This window comes from Bactrocera dorsalis, chromosome 4 (genome assembly GCF_023373825.1).
Source record: "Bactrocera dorsalis isolate Fly_Bdor chromosome 4, ASM2337382v1, whole genome shotgun sequence".
Lineage (NCBI taxonomy): Eukaryota > Metazoa > Arthropoda > Insecta > Diptera > Tephritidae > Bactrocera > Bactrocera dorsalis.
Window position 1 is genome coordinate 46,948,190 of NC_064306.1, and position 22,016 is coordinate 46,970,205.

At 37.7% G+C, this 22,016-nt stretch overlaps 1 long non-coding RNA gene across 1 annotated transcript in view; it reads left to right on the forward strand.

Moving 5' to 3' along the window:
- Positions 1–87: 87 nt before the first annotated feature.
- The window catches only part of LOC125778315 (uncharacterized), a 65,313-nt gene continuing 43,384 nt past the window's right edge, over positions 88–22,016 (forward strand). The window contains exon 1 of the long non-coding RNA XR_007422627.1: positions 88–215. This is a non-coding gene — a long non-coding RNA (uncharacterized LOC125778315). The remainder of the gene's footprint in view (positions 216–22,016) is intronic.

A 22,016-nucleotide genomic window follows, 5' to 3' on the forward strand; every position in this document is an offset into this window, starting at 1 on the left:
ATTTTATATGCATCCTTTCTTACATCAACTTTTATGTTTACTAACCTGTGGTTTTAATATCTTATAACTGTTCTTTATGTACATGGAATTTTATTCATTTATTTTTAATTAATTTTACAGATGTTCATCTCCGTATTTTATTTACTCAACTCAAAATCATCCCAGAAAAAACCGCACGGTCGATAATAATTAGCAAAAATCATCAGCTTACTCAAGTGAGTACTCATTTAATTAATACACATTAAATGTTCTGAACTAATAGCAATGTTGCTGACGGCTAATAAGTGCAAGCTTATATGCATATATAGGATGTAAGAATATACAAAGTACATTCCAAAGTAAACAGGACTTTAAAAAACAAAAACAGAACAAATAGCTTTTTCGGCAAAATTAATTTATTTTATTCAAAATAGTCTCCTTCTGCTTCAATACAGCTTTTTGCGCTTTCCAAAAACATATCGAACGAGTGTCTTAGCTCGTGGCCGGTATGGCCGCCAGTATGCCGGTGCCAGCCTTTTGAAAGGCCTCTACGTCTGCATAACGCTTTTTTTTCATGGGTAAATGCATTTTTCTCAAAAAGAAGAAGTCGCACGGTGCCATATCAGGTGAATACGGGGAGTGGTTAATGTTTAAAATGTGATTTTTGGTCAAATAATCGGTCACAAGCATTCTGGATTCTGAGCAATTTTTGGTCGTCAATCAATTTGAGCAGAACAAACCGTGTACACACCTTTCGTAAGCCCAAATGTTCAGTCGAAATGCGATAAATCGATGTTTTGTAGATGTTCAATTCCATTTCCATGAATTTCAATGATGACTTCGGCTGATTTTCGATGAATTCACGAACAGTTTTGAAGGAATTTCCGGTGATCACGGAGTTTGATTGGCCCACATGTTGATCACCATTTATGTCCTCACGACCACTTTGAAAACGTTGAAACCACTCGTGCAGGGGGCGCTAGATTCAAAAAGTCCTGTTTACTTTGGAACTCTCTTTGTATAGCTATTATACAAGTATATGAACCGCTGGCAAGCGACGAAAGTTGTACGGCACGCGATGCACGCAACGGTTGTCAGCTTAGCCCACGTAAATGTGTGCAAACGCAACGCTGCTCAGTCAGCTGACATAAGCAGTCAGCAGCGATACCGCTAAGTCGGTAGGCAAATGATAGACAAATGACAAGTCAGTGCTTTTATAGTCAACTATTGATAAAGAAAAAAATAATAATCAACAAATTAATCGTGACTTCAGTGACTGACATTGATAAATGTCTCAAGCAGCAATTACTTGGGCACGCTCTCTCTCTCTTTTCTTCTCTCGTTCGCTCGATTAGCAAGATCATCAACAGCTCTACTCAATTTGTCAGCGGTCGAGCTTCTTCCATTAACCGCAATTAGTTATAATATATGCGTTAATGTCAATAATTTTTAATTGCGCTCACCGGCGAACACAGCGCGCAGCATGCAACATTTAACCACAAACCAATTTTTTTTTCCAACGCGATAATGGCAAGTAGAAAAATGCATTTCAAAATGCCGCTTTGCATTTATCAGCCGTGGAGATTTCAACTTTAACATTGACCTCAATCACGACACTGTCTGCAGCTCAATGCAATGATAAATCTAAATGCAATTTAGCACGGCTTGTGCATTCTCATTGCCAATGGCTGCGCTAAGTGACAGTGATGCTCAACAGCAGCCAAAAGGCGCCGACAGGGTGCACTGATCGGTCAACAATGTTTTGGCTTATGGCATTTTTAAAGCTCCCAGTAGGAAATATTATCAATTGAAAAATAGAACTGGCGTGCGGGAGCACAATGTTATTTTGAGGACTTTTTTCTTGGCGTAGACACCGCTTATGTGGTTATAGTCGAGTTTACAACAGCGTTTTAATCGTCTTTCCTCTTCGCTGTTTGGTGGCAATTGCCAGGTGGTGATCTTCTTTCTCTTCCTCTGCCTCCCGCGGCGAGTATTGCGTCGAATACTTTCAGAGCTGGAGTGTTTTCATCCATTCGGACGACATGACCTAGCCTATGTGGTCCGCTGTCTTTTAATTCACTGAACTATGTCATTGTCGTCGTTGTATTTCGAGGCTAACATTTTTGTTGGTGTTAATACTAGTTCCGAGATAGACCAAATTTTCGACGACTTTGAAGTTATGACTGCCCACAGTGACGTGAGGGCCAAGTCGCGAGTGCGATGACTGTTTGTTTGATGACAGGAGATATTTCTTCTATCCTTCGTTCACTACCCTACCCACTTCGTTCACTACCCTACCCATTTGCTTCATTTCCTTATCCAGTCTGGAGAAAGCAGAAATAACAGCGCGGTTGTTGAGGCCAATGATACCACTATCATCGGCGTATGCCAGCTGCTGTACACTCTTATAGAAGATTGTTATTTCTCTATTCAGAACTGCAGCGCGATTTATTTTCTCCAGGAGTAGATTGAAAAAGCCACACAATAGGGAGTCGCTTTGTCTGAAACCTCGGTTGATATCGAACGGCTCGAAAAAGTTTTTCCCGATCCTGACGGTGCTTTTGGTATTGCTCAACGTCAGTTTACACAGCTGTATTGGTTTTGCGGGGATATCAAATTTAGACATGGCGGCATAAAAGCAGCTCTTTTTCATCAACATGATCGAACTGGTTGGTGGCTTTTCGATCCGGAGATAGCTTTATGAATTTTTTTATGCTGGAATCTAGTACTACAGATAACTATATTTCGGGCCCCGGCGAAGTCGATCAGTCTCAACCCATTTGGGGATGTTTCCTCGTAGTGGGTGAATTTACCGACTGTTGTGCCAAAGATACCTACTTTACCCACTCTGGCGTTAAATTCGCGAAGCACGATTTTGATATCGTGACAGGGGCAGTTCTCATAGGTGCGCTCCAAGGGCTCATAGAAGACATCTTTGGTAACATCGTCCTTCTCCTCCGTCGAGGCGTGGGCGCAGATTAGCGATATGTTGAAGAACTTCTCTTTGATGCAGATTGTGGCTAGACGTGTATCCACCGGCCACCATGCGACGGAGTCTCTCCCAAAACGAATCCCACAACAAATTTGCTCTCCTTTATATGGTCACTACAGTAAATACCACAAGGACCGATTCGACTCAGCCCTCTTGGAGGGCGGTGATATCAGCCTTCAATCTAACGAGGACATCAACCAGCTGGGCAGCGGCACTTTCCCATTTAAGCGACCGGGAATTCTAGATGCATGCCCTCAATTCGTAGTCCTTATTTCGTTTGTCATGGTCGTCATCAAAGTGGGGGTTTCTCTTCCGAGGCTGTTGATAATTTTTCATTGATAGTGTTTATTACGTGGCGGGTCCTAAACCCAGCGCACAACCCTATGTAGAAGATGTTTCGCCTTTAAACGGATGTTCTTAGGCTACCCAGAGGATACTTGGTCAAAGACCGGAAGTCGTGAGCTGCTTGAGCCATATGTAAAATAATCGTTTCTGGCCACTCCCAAGTGAATGGCGATCAGAGAACTTTCCTCACTTGCGTGAACTTCTACACATGACTCCATCCTCCAGCGAATGTAACAATTTAGTAAACCCTAAGGAAGGAGAAGAATTTATTTAGAACTTCTTGGTATACTGATCACTTTCCATTTGGGTCGATACATGCCACAGAAACTCCAATCCACTGCATTGCTGCGGGTATAAGCAATGTACGGCGGTATGCCAGTATGCGAATGCGCTGATACACAGTAAGCCCAGTGGCTACGCGCCCAGCTACTAGTTTTATCCATGCCACAGCGAATAGAACAATAAATACGAGTATATACGAATGTATGTATATGTATATGCATGTGTATAGCAAGTAATATAACTCAGCTTAAGAAGACACGAATGCGCATTTGTAGAAAGCTTGCTATGAAAGATGAATTTTCACCAAAGCGATTCGCTGCTCGGCGCTCAGCAGGCAAAAACGCTTAAGATTAATGCGAATATAATCGCTGGAGTATTGTGTTGGCCAACTAAAGCGCGAGTCAAGTTAGTAGTGAAGTCAGCGGTGAAGCAAAATATTTTATATGTTCATATGTTTTATTTGTATTTATTATTCCATGCTGCGCCTTTAGTTGGCGCCCCACAATGAAAGCGCGCACCAAAGACTCTACTTTTTCAATAGACCGCACATTTTCTTCGCACAGAATTTCTAGAATACAATTTTCATGCTTATTATATGACCGAACATGCCGCAACGAATCGTGAGAAAACTATATTTTCCTTGTAGCAACTGGCTTTTCAAGCACCAATACAGGTATACATGCATGAATACATGTGAATACTTGTTTACTTGCATATGTACTAGTATGTTTGTTTGTAGATATAATAGGTACTCTGGAACACTTGAAAATTTGGGTTGGGCATAAAGAAAAAACTCCACTTCAGCCGCCTTCACTTTATATTTACTGCCCGTAATAAAAGGGGTTTAAGTGGCCTATTTGAGTGTGTATGAGTGTGTATTTGAACGCTGGTGTAAGTTGGTTTAGCTTTATGAGCCGCATATGTGGGTGTTCATGTTGCGCAGGCGCAACCACAATCGTAGGCGCGTACATTACAGAAAAGAAAACAAGAAAATACGTCAACTTCGGTGGCTTCGAAAATGTAATACCCTTCGCAGGTGCATTTATTATGACATTAAAGAGTATTAAAATTTATTTATTTTGATTTTAAATGAACAGTTTATATGACAGTTATATGCTATAGTGATCCGAACTGAACAATCTGTTGGGAAATTGTAGCGTGGTCTCTGAAATTAACCGTTGCCGAATTTCATGAAGATATCTTGTCAAATAAAAGAGTTTTCCGTACAAAAATTTATTTTGATCGGTCAGTTTGTATGACAGCTACATGCCATAATGCTCCGATACTAACTGTTCTGATACACGATCAGCTTCTTCAAAACTCAGGACTAGTTCGCTGATCATTTATACTTATATTGGATAGTCGAAAAAGTCTTTTCGTATCAAATGGTTTTGAACCAAGGCTTTTGAAAAAAGGTTGGCTTACAAAAGGAACCTCGATGTTTAGGATGACATGAATTGTCTGTGAAAAATTTAATGGACCGAATTAACATCTGCGATTCTTTGCTGAAACGAAATGAAATCGAACCATTTCTGAAGCGAATGGTAACAGGAGACGAAAAATGGATCAAATACGACAATAATGTGCGAAAAAGATCATGGTCCAAGCGTGGTGAAGCTCAACAAATGGTCGCAAAACCAGGATTGACGCCTCGAAAGGTTATGCTGAGTGTTTGGTGGGATTGGAAAGGAATCATCCACTATGAGCTGCTCCAGCCTGGTCGAACGATTGATTCTACATTTTACTGTCAACAACTGATGAGTTTGAAGCAAACAAGCGAAAAAAATTACCAGAACGGATCAACAGAAAGGACTTAGTCTTCCATCAGATCAACGCTAGACCACACACATCTTTGATGACTCGGCAAAAATTGTGAGAGCTTGGCTGGGAAGTTTTGATGTACCCACCATATAGACCTGAGCTTGCACCAACGGACCACCATTTGTTTCGGTCAATGCAGAACTTCCTTAATAGAGTGAAGTTGGCTTCAAGAGAAGCCTATGAAAATTAGTTGTGGCAGTTTTTCGCCGAGAAACCAGAAAAATTGTACACCGATGAAATTATATCCCTAGCGAAAAAATGCCAAAAAGTGGTCGACCGAAATGGTACATATTGGCTTCATTAAACTTCATTATAAATATAAAAAAATTAAGTTAAAATTTGATTAGAAATACGAAAAAACTTTTTCGACTAACCAATATATGAGTTACCTTTCTTCTTGAAAAAGAGGTATATTCAGGGTATAAAAGCTATGGCAGCGCGTTGGCGTTGGGCAATAAAGGTGAACTGCCGGCACTCAACATGTGATCAGTGATCATTACAATGGTGCGAGCAGACATAAAATAGGCTATGAAAAATCGAAGAATCACATTAAAGTAGAGAGTCGAAGAAAAAGTGGGTGCGTTCACTTCATTTCGAACTTAAGCGGCATATATATGTTTGAGTGTAACACTTATGTGAACATGTGTGTGCGTGAAAGCAAGTATCATTATATAGAATTCTATATGTAGAATGAGACTAGAGAAACTCTCGCCGCCACACAAGCATTGCACTTCTTGACTTCTCTACTTCAGTGCATACTTCTTCGGCATACATTCTACCTCTACATAACACACACAAACACACACTCACAACTACAAAGTACGGCATGCCAGTGGACTGTGGTGTGGCACATCAAAGTTCGATTTTTATAGTTTCAAGTTGAATGCACTACGCGCGCACCCGAGTTGCGAGTTCTCATCTTTTGCTGTCTCGCGCATAGCCAAAGCATTATCTATTTTATAGCCGTGGCCAGGTTTGGCTTTGTTAGCTTTGTGCGCTTTGTTTGGACGCTAAGTTGTGGGGCTGAGCCGCAAAAGATGCACAGCGCTGGTGCCACATGAGCTTGCTGCTGCTGCTGCAGGCTGCTGAGGCTGCAAAGTTGCGGTGTTGCAGTGTTTGGTGCTGTCGGCCAACAACGCCGCGCAGCAAACCAGTCAGACGGCTTTTTTTATACCAACACACACTCATTGCTGCACGTTTGCATAGGCACACCCATACAGCCAAATATTTAACATTCTAGTGTTGTAGTTTTTGTTGCTTTTTTATTGTGTGTTCACTTAACAGCTTCGCCTTTATATTTCATGCCTATAAAATATGGTCGAAAGCCGCATATGCCCAGAAGATACATATACACACACACACACATTTAAGCATTATACAGTAACCCATACTATATATTAGATATATGCTTTTATATAGAAGTATATGCTTTTACTTAAGTGTTTGTGTCGCCAAAAAGTGCAGCAAAAAAGTGTGTGCCTCTTTTGGCCTAACTGCCGTTGCTATTGCTGTCATCCAAGCGCTTACAGCCACCAAACATACGTACATACATACACAAAATTTGTGAGTGTATATGTGTGTTTGTGTGTGCCTGCCTTTCCTTTTTCGCTTTTTTTCGCGCGCGGTCACAACTTATCGGCAGAATTTTAAGTAAACTGCAAGTGACTTGCATGTCTGCATTTTGCTACGCGCCCGCTCGCTCTTAGCCTCTTTACCTCTTTGCCACTTTTCCACTTTTTATGCAGTTTCTACCAGTTATCTTTATTATTATTAGCTTCCTATGCTTTTCTCCTTTTTTTCTTTCTTTGCTAATTTGTAATTTCGCCTCGCCGCATATTATTACCGCAGAATTCACTTTTATGGCGCTTGAAGCTCGGCTAACAAACTAATATTAACTGCAAGCGAATATTATTATTATGTAAATGTGAAATGCGATTTTTCTGCTTTTAATTACTTTACAAAAATAATTAAAAATCTTGTGTTCAGCAAATTATTCTGTAATATATTTAGTGCAGCGTCATTTATAAAAAATAAAAAACTTTAATTTTTTCCTTACCGAATTTAAATTTATTTGTTAAATCACGGCAAGAATGGGGAAATCATGCAATTTAATTATTCATCTTCTTCAGTTAGCATGTTGGAAATATGCTTTACAATACGGCAATTGTATCAGTAGCTTTTTTGTACGCAGTATAATCTCATGAACGGGATAGTTTATATAGACAACACCGACGTTTTCTTTCTATAGTAGCCTTTATGGTTTCACCATATCAGCGTTAATACTAAACTGTACTTCTTTCCAACCAATATTAAAAAGTACAGTCTGTCAAGAAAGAGCGTGGTCGGAATAATTAATAAAAAAAAAAAACATTTTATGAAACCTTGATATTTATATATACATTGTACATATTACAAACAACGATGATTTGATCTATAATATGTCCAGTCACCACCGGCGTCGATAATTGCCTCGCATCTCCGACGCATGCTTTCTACTAATTTGACGGCGTATTCTAGTGGCAAGGATCTCCAGATCCGACAAAAATATAAGACAACTGCTTCAAAGTGTATGTGCGTCTTCCACGAAGCTTCTGTTTAATATATGCCCACACATTTTCAATAGGCCAATGTAACAATGTAACGATGCCAGATTGCGTTTTCCACTGAGTACAGAGCTTGCTGCGGTGTTTGGGATCGTTGTCTCACTCACCAAACTCACCTTTCCTTTCCTTAAAAAATTGATTATTTTCTCCAATTCAGGCACGAAAAAGTTAAAGTTATTAGTCACGACTGTTATAGTGTCCCCCATTCACTGCAGCATTATGGCTTAATTTTTGAAGAATTTTGGCATAAACCAAAGATGTCCGCTGTCCCTAGAGTACCACAAATAGTGAATTTTTGCGGTTGAAACGATGTCTTAACAATGATTGGATTCAACAAGCTCGGAAACCAAGATTCTTCCGCAAAATATTCCGTAAAGTGTATGAGCACAACTTAAATTGCTGCATGCGATGGTGGCGGGGTCTTCTTCAATACACTGCTGCAGAGCAGCAATAGAGTCGTTGATGCGCAATATACGGGTCTCTATCCACTAGTGTAACGTTGGGGCGCAACCGCTATATGGTTGCTTGAATTATCGACTCTGCTAAGCGATTATATCGAACCAACCTAATATACATAGTATAGAAAAGTGTTTAGAGAGATAGCTTCGAATTTTCTTTCTGGGCTTTTTATTGCCTTTCACAAAAATTTTTTATACCCTGAACAGGATATATTAAGTTTGTCACGAAGTTTGTAATACTCAGAACGAACCGTCAGAGACCATATAAAGTATATACATACATATAAACGATCAGTATGTTGAGCTGAGTCGATTTAGCCATGTCCGTCTGTCTGTCTGTCTGTATACTTATATATGAACTAGTCCCTCAGTTTTTAAGATATTGTTTTGAAATTTTGTAAACGTCATTTTCTCTTCAAGAGGTTGCTCATTTGTCGGAACTGCCGATATCGGACCACTGTAAAATATAGCTGTCATATAAACTGAACGATCGGAATCGAGTTCTTGTATGGAAAACTTTCACATTTGACAATGTATCTTCACAAAATTTGGTATAGATTATTTTCTAGGGCAAAAATGTAATCTCCGCAGAAATTGTTCAGATCGGCTTACTATAGCATATAGCTGCCATACAAACTGAACGATCGGAATCTAGTGCTGGTATGGAAAACTTTTGCATTTGACGTGGTATCTTCACGAAATTTGACATGGATTACTGCTTAAGGTAATAATATAATCTCCGAAAAAATTGTTCAGATCGGATTACTATAGCGTATAACTTCAATACAAACTGAACTCATAGTTACTAAAGAACCCGAAGTTAACCTTTTTTCTTGTTTTAAATTAAAAACCTTTCTTCAAAGGTACTCAAGCAAATTAAGTGCTGTTTCAGTATAAACTTTAATACGTTCCGTTTATTATTATTTTTTTTTTTTGGATACAGAAAATATTAAATACCAAAAACTGTTCAATTCGATTAAAGCAAGGTTAACATCTCAATGCAATTTCAAGCCTAAATTCCCCTTTATTAAAGTTCATATTTCAAAATTTAAGTTGCCATAACTACGCCTCCTTTGCAGTTTACTGTCGTTTTGTTGGCGCCTCTGTAGTCGTTGCCGCCACCAACACACGCACACACGCTGCCATGTACGCAGCCAGCAACTGCCAAGTAAAGTACGAGAGCAAGTTCGTTGCTTAAGTCTTTTGTAGGCAGCAACACACGAAAGCCAAAAAACTCGCATAGCTTTTGACGCATATTTAGTCCTTTCGCAGCAAAAATAAAGGTCAAGCAAATAAGAATAAAGTAATAATGAAAGGGTTCCATACTCAACGATGCAGTAAAAGTAAAAAATATCACATTTTTAATTAAATGTTAACGCCAGTCTCGTCATAATGGCGCATGAGTAGCAGCAGCCGACTTGAGTACAGTGTGAGAAACACAACAACAACAGAAACCAACCGACAGTCATCAGCACTAAACTAAGTTGACTAATGAAGTATACTGCTGCCAGAGCAGCCACAGCATAAGTAATATCAGCGAAGGAGTAACGGCGGCAGCAGTTGGGGCAGTTGCGGTGTAGCAGTTGCAGCAGTGACGGTTGCAGTGGAGGCTGGCTTGTGAAGTGCGCGCCAACTAAAACTCGTTGAGCATTGTGAATTATTGAGTTTTAAAGGCGTTTAATTAATTCCAATTCTAACAGCAGCTCAAGCAGTCAGCAGCATCAGCGGTGTAGTGGCAGCAGCCACAGACTACACCGGCGACAGCTAAGTAAGCAACTAGCGAGAGTCAGTCACACAGTTAGCAGTAAGATTGGTAGCAGTTGAAACAAGTTAACACCAAAGTATATGCTACAAAATAAAAAAAAACAACAACAACAGCAGTTAGCAAGTGTTCATACAATCACACACACGCATACATAAACATATAAAAGCAACGAAATCCGTAATGTTGGTAGCCATCAGACAGCCGTTGGTTTCGTAGTTGGAGTTGGAGTAGCCGGAACAGCAGCAGTAAAACAGCAAAACTAGCAACAGCAACATTGCCACTGTCACTGCCACTGTGACTCCGCTGCGCTGTGCTTATTGCGCTTATTATGCTTCTTGTATTCACCACACATACACACACACCACTTTTTATTTCAACGTTTTAATTTTTATCTTTTCATTCTACACCTTTTTTTGGTGTCTACAATACATTTTCAATTCCGCTTTGTTTTCGCTTTTCGGTTTCGTGCTGCTTTAACTCGAGAGCCATCAAGTAATTTATTTATTTTTTAACACGATTTTCGATTTTCAGTTCAGTTTTTTTCCAATACCAATACACCAAATATAAAATATTGTATGCGTTTCGTTGTCTATACACATACGTACATATTCATACGAAATTCTATATGGCAGCTGTATTCGTGTATATTTTTTAGTTTATTGGCTGCTGAAGGTCCACAGGTTAAACCGTGCTTATTGCTTCAACAGCGCGTTTGAATTTGGAAAGGAATTGCGCGGTACATATGAAATTTTTTTGGATATTTGTATGCTTATACTTAAAAAGTAAACAAAAAAAACAGCTAATAGTTTATTTCGTTCTTAAAATAATGTATAAATATGTAAAATAAAAAATATATAAGGTAGTCGAAAAAGTCTTTTCGTATTTCTAATTAAATTTGAACTATTTTATATTTATAATGAACTTTAATGAACCAAGTATGCACCATTTTGGTGGACCACTTTTTGCCATTTTTCCGCTAGCGACATTATTCCGTCAGTGCACAACTTTTCTGGTTTCTCGTCGGAAAACTGCTACAAGTAATTTTCACAGGCTTCTCTTGAAGCCACCATTACTCCATTAAGGGAGTTCTGCATTGACCGAAACAAATGGTAGTCCGATGGTGCAAAGTCAGGGCTATATGGTGGATGCATAAAATTTTCCCAGGCAAGCTCTTCCAGTTTTTGCCGAGCCATCAAAGATGTGTGTGGTCTAGTTTTCCCTTTCTGTTGATCAGTTCTGGCCGTTATTTTTCTATTGCTTGCTTCAATACCATAATTTCTTGACAGTAAAGTGTAGAATCAATTGTTCGACCATGCTGAAGCAGCTCATAGTGGATAATTCCTTTCCAATCTCACCAAACACTCAGCATAACCTTTGGAGACGTCATGTAAGATGTAAGAAACTAAAAACCTGCAAAAATTTTGTTCACAGAAAGGTTAAATGCTATTTATGACTATAATATCCCTCTGAATGACCTCAATAGCAATATTAATTCACATTATGCTTTTTTTAATAATTAAAAATCCCATATATTCTCATTGCAAAGAACGAACTAATATACGAGGTATGACAATTAAGTAATGAAACTGACGCAATAAAATCTGTATATTTGAAAATTATTCCACAACTCTGCCATCCCCTTCAAAGTCCCCTTGGGCAGCTATACAGCGATTTTAGCGCGTTTTCCATGCTTCGTAACATTTCTGGAACGCTTCGACTGGGATGTCCGTGAGTACCCAGGTCACCGCCGCCTGGATGTCCGTAATCGACTCAAAATGGGTTTTTTGACCACCGATTTTGTTTTAGGAAACAAAAAAAATTCACAGGATGACATGTCGGACGAATAAGGCGGCTGTTGCAACACGGCGATCCCTTTAGAGACCAAATACTGAAACATGCTGAGGGCGGTGTGGCACGGCGCGTTGTCGTGATGAAGGATCCAGTTACGAGCGATGCCTGGGCGCACCCTGTTGACTCGTTTTCGCAATCTTTCGAGTACTTGGCAATAGTAGACTTGATTCACAGTTTTCCCCGGTGGAACGAATTCTATGTGGACGATTCCACGGCTATCAAAAAGACAATAATCATCGTTTTCACCTTCGATTTGCTCATGCGAACTTTTTTCAGGCGGGGGCGCGTCTTCCACGCTTTCACGTAAACACTTTGTGCCAACACCTGGGCACGACTAAGAGCACTATCACCATACTCTCTTACAATTTTAGAGTACGTTTCCGAAGCTGTTTCACCCCATCTGGCGCAAAATTTTATCGCGACGCGTTGCTCTTGATTTCGTTTTTCCATTTTCGTAATGAGCACTACAAACACATGTCTACTCAACTTGACGCAGCAAGAGAACTAAATAAGCTAGAGCGATGGATGCCGGAAAAAGAGAGAAAGGGAATTTCAACGTCAGGTTTACCACAAGCGAGGCAATAAAATCAGTCTCATTACTTAATTGTCAAACCTCGTACTAATTTCTGTATTCTATTTTTTGCTTACTTAATCCGCCGGTGTCATTCAGAATAATTTCTTGCATTTCCGTTTATTTATCATTTAGCAAGTTTTTTATGGCTCGAGTTATTAACTTTTTTCAATTATCGCGTGTTAATTCAGCAAAATTTCACACTCTTTATTGTGCTGTTAAATTTAATTATAACACAATTTTAATGATTATAATAACAAAATCGTTGGGAACGTTTGTTCCTGTTGACAATACGCAAATTTCGCATCTGTGTAGAATGAATATTTATATATTCAATATTTTCTTATTTTTATTCGCAGTCGCATGGAAAGTTTTTGTCAATACTTTTAAACAGATGTGTGCTTTATAATTTAAATATCATTCTTTGTTGGCGTAAACACCATTTACGCGGTTATAATCTCATATATAATACGTTACTTTGGGTTAAATACCCTTCACATATACAAAAGATTCCTTACAAAAACTTCATTTCGAGCGATCAGTTTGTATGGCACCTACTTGTATATGCTAGAATGAACCGATCTGAACACTTTTTAGTCCTTAGAAATTGCCAAATTTTTGGAAGGAAAGTGATGTATTCTCCTCCAGCTTCTAGTTTACTTTTACGTATTCCATTGACTTTATCTATTATTAGGAAATCCAAACAAAGCTTGCTTTACTCATTAATATCTTTAAAATATAGATATATGTATGTATAGTACATATAATTCAGTCAGTCAGACATAAAGTGTCAATGTTTCCTTACCTTAAAGTGTTAAAACAAAACAAAGCTAGAATTCATTGCATAATTTCTTCACACTTTAGCTCAAATTGTTTTAATAAGCTCAAAGTATTACTAAATATTTGTTTGCAAATTGAATTTGCCACTTTTAGTCGTGTTGTCATTTATCACCTTGCTTAATTAAATTATATTATATACTATATGTGTATTAATTTGTGCTTCCAAATGCTCTGTTAGTATATTCTTTCAATTTTTTTAAATGCTAGACAGAGTTTCTCCTCATACTTGTAGGTGGGCTTTTACGTTAAACGACAAAAAAATAAAATAATACTTCCATAACTTAAAAAATAAAAAAAAAGCAGTGTTGAATATTTCGCTGGATCTTTGGATGAAAGGAGTCTAACTACAGCTATAACATGTCAACTAGTATATTAAAATTTAAAATATAGTAATATAAGGGGACTTTATATTACTAAATTCATCACATCTATCTACTACCATTTCTTGAATGCCACTGAAAGAAGTAAAGATTATTATTTGTGTCCACAATCCATGTATTTAATTTTGTTTTAGTTTCTTAAAGTAATTAAGGAAACATTCGTTCTGGCAGAGACTTCTTCAAACTTTTCATATTACCTTTATGCTTCGAAAAAATTAGCCACAATGAAGCGCTTTCCCCGCTACCACTAAACTAAATGAGAACTATTTTTAATATATCCGCTGACACCCAACTGAAAACGTCTAAGAAAGAAAAACTCTTGTAAACAACGTGCAATTATCATAGATCATATATCAGTTCTGATTTTGAGTGCAATGTATTTCGAAAGGCTGTGACTTTAACGGATACTGAAGTGGAGACAAAACGAGAAATTTCATGCGTTTAGCTGTCTTTAAGGGGTCAGTAGGGTATCTTTTTTCAATTTTTTTTGTTCATTCTCTGTTCCTTTATAGCCTTAGAATTAATGTAGAAACCCACTTTGTATTCAAAGATACAGTTTTCGGCTTTTACAAGGTTCGTTCCAAAATAAACAGGACTTAAGAAAACAGAAGCCAAAATCAATTTATTTTATTCAAAATAGTCTCCTTCTACTTTGATACAGCTTTTTGCTCGGTCCAAAAGCATGTCGAACGAGTGTTTTAACTCGTTGGCCGGTATGACCGCCAGTATGTCGATGCAAGCCTTTTGAATAGCCTCTACGTCTGCAAAACGCTTTTCTTTCACGGGCAAATGCATTTTTCCGAAAAGAAAGAAGTCGCACGATGCCATATCTGGTAAATACGGGAAGTGGTTAATGGTTAAAGTATGACATTTCGGTCAAATAATCGGTCACAAGCGTCGAATCGAATGATGGATTCTGAGCAATTTTTGGTCGTCAGTCAATTTGTGCGGAACAAACCGTGCACACACCTTTCGTAAGCCCAAATGTTCGGTCAAAATGCGATAAATCGATGTTTTGGAGATGTTCAATTCCATTTCCATTAGTTTCAGTGATAATTTCCACTGGTTTTTAATGAATTCGCGCACAATTTCGATGGAATTTCCGGTGATCACGGATTTTGATTGGCCCACATGTTGATCGTCATTTATGTCCTCACGACCACTTTGAAAACGTTGAAACCACTCGTGTACTCTGCAACGGGATAGGCAATCATCGCCAAAAACTTGTTTCGTCAATTGAAGTATTTCGGTAAAAGTTTTACTAATTTTAAAACAAAATTTAATGTTGGCTCTTTTTTCGATGCTCATTTTCGCACCGAAACTAAAACATACTGACACTTAAAACGCAATAACTTCACTTCCAAACCATGAAATGTCATGACTCATTCTCACTGGGCAATCGATAAAGATAGCAGATTCTAACTCAACAGTTGACATACAGATTGCCAGGAGGCGCTAGTTTTCTGTTTACTTTGGAACACACTTTGTGTTTCGATTCATTTCGAAACAGGTCAGCTAAATCTCTCGAATTTTATGCTTGAGCCATTTGCATATGGCCATTAATTTAAAGCAGCTTTTGTGCCACATAAAAAGGAACAAGTTGAATGCCCAGTTTTTTCGGCAAGAAAACAACAATAAATAAACTGTTGGTCTTTGCATTCATATGCAAATGCAGATAAATAAATTAACGGCAAACTTCGATGGTAATCTACCTTTTTTCATATTTCTCTAAACGAATGCTACTCCTTTAACTATATACCTATCTGTGTGTGCGTTTGTCTGTATGCAAATGCGTAGAGATTAAAAATCGAATACAAATATTAAAATTGATTTCGATTAATATCGGCATTAGCGCTTTAATATTTGTATATCTGTATATTTATGAATGCAGGTGCCCACAATGCTTATATGTAAATATGTCAGCATCTGATATTCAGTTAACAAGTTGAATAAATACCGCTTTGTATTGGCTCATATGCGTGCTGCTGTCGTATAGTTGTTTGTCGAAGGCGTTTAATTGCCTCATTAGCAGTTTTTTGTTATCGGCTTTGCTTATTTAAGTTTTGTAAAATCGTACTTTTTTTTGTTTTTTCTTTTTTTTTTTGTTGTTCATTTCGATTTTTGTACAAATTTGTTTAGTACAGGTGTTGTAAAGTGCTAACAATTCGCTGCAAGTTTGTTCGTCTTTGTGGCGAGTTAAGCATCGCTGCTTCTTATTTGTTTGGCACAAAAGTTGTAACTCGTCGGCAAATGTTTAGGCGCTTTGTCTGCACTTTTGCGCACATTTACTAAACGTGTCTCTGCTATTAGCATACAAATGTTGCACGAAGGGATGTGCAATTGCATTTGCACAATTAACCGGCGTTTGAGGCAGTTAGCACTTTGGGAATTGCTTGCTGCAATTGTCGGTGCGCATGTGCTTTTCAATTAGTGCTTAGGTACATCATAGTCGATTTACGTATTTACTGATTGCGTGTAAATGTTGTCTTCGGCTTGTTTGAGTGGTTTTTTAGTGGTGAAAGCTGCTCCACTAGCATTGCAATGCGAAATAATGCAAATTCGTAAACGTCGCTTTTATGGGCAAATACAATGTATGTACAATAACGACACTCGTGTTAATGTCGGCATGAAAGAATTGCTGCACTTTACAAAGCCAAGAAATGCAATTAAATGGAATTCAAGTTTTGCCGGAATTTAAAATACCCTATTCGAGCTAGGAAATTTCCAGCACGCTGAGGCGTAAGTCTATTGAGACTGTGAGCAACATACATAGAGACAATAACTTTCTGAAAATTAAGTAAGCTGAAATTAAGGATACCTATTGGATCTCAAGAAGTCTTGCAGTGGAAAAGAAACTACATTTTTTTGGAGTATCACATTAATTGTTAGGAGAATTGAAATTTTTTTTATTAAATGTATAGTACAATCGATACAATTACGTTCTGAATATAACATCATTCAATTGACCTCCACGACTTCTTTTGCAAGAACGAATTTTTCGTACCCAATTTTCGGATATTTTTTCACTCAATCAAGTCATATGTTATGAACAACACATTCAATATTGACTTCTAATGCTTGAAGAGAGTACTAAGAACTTAATTCTGATTGCTCAGAAGAGAGTCTGATTTATTGCGAAAGACCAATGACTTTCAATAACCCCACAAGAAGCAGCCTAATGATGATAAATCATAAATTCTTGAAGGCCTTTAATGTCAAAATTTATTGAAATAATCAAATCTCTAAACGTTTCCTGTAATAATTCGGTTGATGCACGTGCTTTGTGGCACGTAGCCCCGTCTTGTGGGAATCAGATATTAACAGGATCAGCTTTTTCCAATCCTGGCCATAAAAAGTTGGTTATCATCGATCTGTACTGATCTTCATTGACAATAACGGTGTCACCAGCTTCATTTCGAAAGAAGTACGAACCGATGATTCCAAAAGAAAAAAACCCACAAAACAGTTAATTTACACAGTAGGTGAATGCAATGATTTTTCATGAATACTTTGTGGATTTTCTTCGCACCAGAATCGACACTTTTGTTTATTTACCGCACAACTCAGATGAAAGAGAGCCTTATCGGAGAAAATTATTTTTTTGAAAAGCAAAATCAGCAAGTTCATGACGTCTACAGTAGCCCAATGGCATCAGTTCTTGAGTGAAAACAATTTCATATGGATGTCAGCCTAAATCCTTTCTCAAATTTCGCCAGCTTGTGGCTTGAGAGAGTCTCTGTTTTTGAGAACGTCTTGGATTAGACAAATTGCGGTCTTCAGCAACACTTGCCTGAACGGCAGCAATATTTTCATTACTTCGAGCGGTTCTTTGTCTTATTGGCACTTGAACATTATGTAAAGAAAATGTACGTTCGAAATTTTCAATAATTTGACGAATAGCGAGCACAGATGGCGAATATAAAATGACAAAAGCGCACGAAAAGTTTCAATTATGGAACGATTATTTTGATAATAAAATTGAATAAATTGTAAACATTGTTCTTGCGTATATCTTTCCATGATGCAATATTAACCATTATGGAATACCTGTACAAAGAAAAAAATAAAGATCAAGACATATTAAAAATAGCCGAAACGACACTTAGAAATCATATCATCACTATTGGAAAACCCGGTACCTTTGTTCGTGATAAAGTAAGCATAATAATTCACTTCTACATAGAACATTTTCAACGATCACCTAGCCGGAATTCCATTGTAAAGAGAGCAAACTTAAAGTTAATTTTTTCCGACAAACTTTTCTTGTCGTAATCGGAAAAGTACTAAACATATACAGATTTACATATGGAAATCAAACATCTTATGAACATAAGAATTGTTTTTACGAATCTAAGCAAATAGCTACATTAAGAAACTCAAATAATTTTTTTTTTCAGTGTATGGAATTCATTTTTCTTTTATTCATGTTAAAGCTCATTAAATTTTATTAAATATATCTTAATTAGTTTTAAAAATAATGGAATTTTAATGGGCCTCGTCAGACATGAAAAGACAGTTCAACATGTTTCCATCCTCTTCCACCATTTGAAGCATCTTCTGGCAAAATTCCAAGCGAATCGGCAAGTCTGCAGCGTTCAGTTTGTTGGCCATTTGAATTTTATATGGGAATAATTGACTGTAATGACTGTCTGCTTACACCCATTTGAGCAGATAAGCTTCTTGTCGAAAAACGTGGAGTGTTTTGTATGGCAGCAGCTACAGCAGCGATTGTTTCCTCCGTTCGAACTGAAGGGTTTCGATGGTAAGGGTTGACTGTCCCATGCTCGGCAAAATTGTTTACAAGTCTCATTATGGTCCATCTGCTCGGAGGATTGCCGCCAAACGTGCGCCTATACTCTCTTTGAACCGAAACTACGGACTCCAGTGCGTGATAGCGGCGGACAATCCAAATTCTTGTTTCAGTGTCCCAGTTATCCATTTTTGTTAAATGTAAAAGTCAATCTGCAAAATAAAAAAAAATTAACCAGATTCATTAAATAGAAAAAAGTTATTTAATTTTTTCTTGGTAGCGGCTTTCATCAGCCACCCTGTATATTTATCGGTTCGGCTTAGGCGCGCAGTTTAAATGGTCCAGGTCGGCTAAAAATTCATCAGAAACACATGTGATATATGTACGTGGCGCAGTGGAAAGTGGTTTCAGCCTAATTAATACTTTAATAATACTAATACTTTTGAAATTTCAAATCCTTAAGGGTATATACAGCTAGAATGCCGAAAAAAGCGAATTTTACAGAACTTTTTCTGAGAAAGTCTTTAAATTTATTAATCCAAAAATGGGCACATTTTGGTATCTTTTAGCTGTCTTTTAATACTTAGTATTAGTAAAAAATATTTATTTGAAAAGGAACTACAGGTGATCTCCGGGAGCTTCTCTCCAAAACGACGTTTTGCAGTGACCACTATATCCTGGTCTACGGAAAGGGGCTTAGGTGTCAAAAAATCAAATTTCACTTTTTAGTTGATTCGGATGGAAGAAACGCGTTGTTTATTTTTAACAGCTGTTTCCCAGAAAACTAGTTTTCGCACTTTAGCTCCCTTTTCGTAGACCAGGTCACATATAAATATCTGAACTGGATAATCTGAAATTAAAAAATCAAACAGATTTCGTTAAAGCAATAATAAATCCAGTGATTAATCGAAGGAATAAGCAAAATAAAATTTTTGGACAACCGACTTTGAAAACACCATTTTGAGAAAAACGCGGTTAAAGTTTAGCCTTGTACTTCCAAGAACTCTGAAACGTCTTTAACTTTGTAAATATTCATCGGAACGATATTCTGTGCGTTTTCTTAAATATATGAGCATTAAGAAATTAAATAAAAAAAAATCGATTTTTTGAAAATTCTCACTGGATATAACTCCTTAATCGAGGTATCCGTTCTTTTTTTTGTGCTAGTGGAATTCTCTTGTCATTTGGCTTATAACAAACAAGCGCGTCAAAACCGGTTAAAAGTAGAATATTATTTAGTCATAAGTCATTGCTTAAACAGTTAGCACTTAATATAGTTACGTCCTCTATTGAAATGCATTTTAAATTGATACGTGAGTATCAGTACAACCTCGTTTGGTCCTTTAAAAAACATATTTATATCCGAGTTCTATATCTCTGATCTGCAATTTGGGATGCCACATCAGTTAAGCTCTAAGCGGCTCCTTGCTACTACAAACGAATGTTTCTGTGTTGCGAATTGCATCTCTTTCGTTACTTGCAACATCAATTAGCTGCAAGCTGCAACACAACATCGACACTTTAGCTTATATACGTACCAGTTTGCAAATGCATCATAAACTAATTTAAATTAAGAGTGAGCGAGTAAAATTGCAAAGTCAAAAGCCGCCGATAAGTTACCCAAAAATTGAAGAAATGCAAATGAAAGCTGAAGGCCAATATTGTACACAATATAGACGGACCAACATCTTATGGCATATCACACAAGCAATTCAACGCTAAGTTAGGCATGAAGGTTTAAGTTAAAAACTATTTTAACACTGTAATGCGTGTAGCAATAATAAATTTGGAAGGCAATTTTTTGGCAAAATATACAAGGTGATTTCTAAAGAAAATAGGACTTAAAAAAATGCAAATGGGTTTTTCGGCAAAATAAATTTATTTTATTCAAAATAGTCTCTTCTTGCTTCAATACAGCTTTTTGCACGGTCCAAAAGCATGTCGAACGAGTGTTTTAGCTCGTTGGCCGGTATGGCCGCCAGTATGCCGGTGCAAGCCTCTACGTCTGTATAACGCTTTCCTTTTATCGGCAAAACTTTCCGAAAAGGAAGAAGTCACATCAGATGAATACGGGGAGTGGTTAATGGTTAAAATGTGATTTTTGGTCAAATAATCGGTCACAAACGTCGAATCGAATGTTGGATTCTGAGCAATTTTTGGTCGTCAGTCAATTTGTGCGGAACAAACCGTGCACACACCTTTCGTAAGCCCAAATGTTCGGTCAAAATGCGATAAATCGATGTTTTGGAGATGTTCAATTCCTTTATCATGAATTTTCGGTGATCACGGATTTTGATTGGCCCACATGTTGATCGTCATTTATGTCCTCACGACCACTTTGAAAACGTTGAAACCACTCGTGCACTCTGCTACGGGATAGGCAATCATCGCCATAAACTTGTTTCATCAATTGAAACATTTCGGTAAAAGTTTTACTAATTTTAAAACAAAATTTAATGTTGGTTCTTTGTTCGAAGCTCATTTTCGCACCGATAACACAAACATATTGACACTTGACCGCAATAACTTTACTTCCAATCAATGAAAGTCATGAAATTCTCACTGGACAATCGATATAGATAACAGATTCTAACGCCTCAGTCGACATATAGATGTGCCACCAGGGGTCGCTGGATTCAAAAAGTCCTATTTACTTTGGAACGCACCCTGTAATGGACACAATTACCTTCCTAATTTCTCTTATGATAACTCCTTTTCTTTTATGAGTACGGAAATACAAACTTTTACCATGTGGATAAGAGAAATGAAGGAGGAATACTTACTGCCTTACTTAATATAACCAATATGTTAATTACAAAAATTAGCTACCCTAATGCAGATTACCATCCAAGTATGGGCAAAGGTCCATAAACGCTTATTCACATTTCTTTTATGCATATATTGTTGCAAAAGCATTTACCGGCGGCTGGTGAGTGTCTGCCTTTAGAATTGCTGCCATTTCAGCTTCCATGCCGCGATTTGCACTTTGTGGCTTCAAGTTGACTGGCTGCTTTTGCTACTCTTGCATCGTTGCGGCTTCTGCTGCTGCTATTTTACAGTATATCTCCGCTTCTTTTAAACATTTTATAATTTTTTGTCTCCAACTTCCACGTTTTTTTAGCTTTTTCCTTTGTGATGCTGCTGCTGCTGCCGGCTAGTAGATACTCGTTCAGCATAATTCATGTCCACATGAAGTGAAGTGTCGTTGTTGCTGTTGTCGTCGGTGATGTCGCAAGTCATCCAGCTTCAAGTCGCTTAACCAATCCCGCGTTAACCGCAATGCAAGAAGACTAAAGCAACCAAAGACTTGACTTGGCTTACGACTTTTTCTCGTATAAATTTCCAGCTTTGTTCTTACACACACACACGCGTGTGTGTA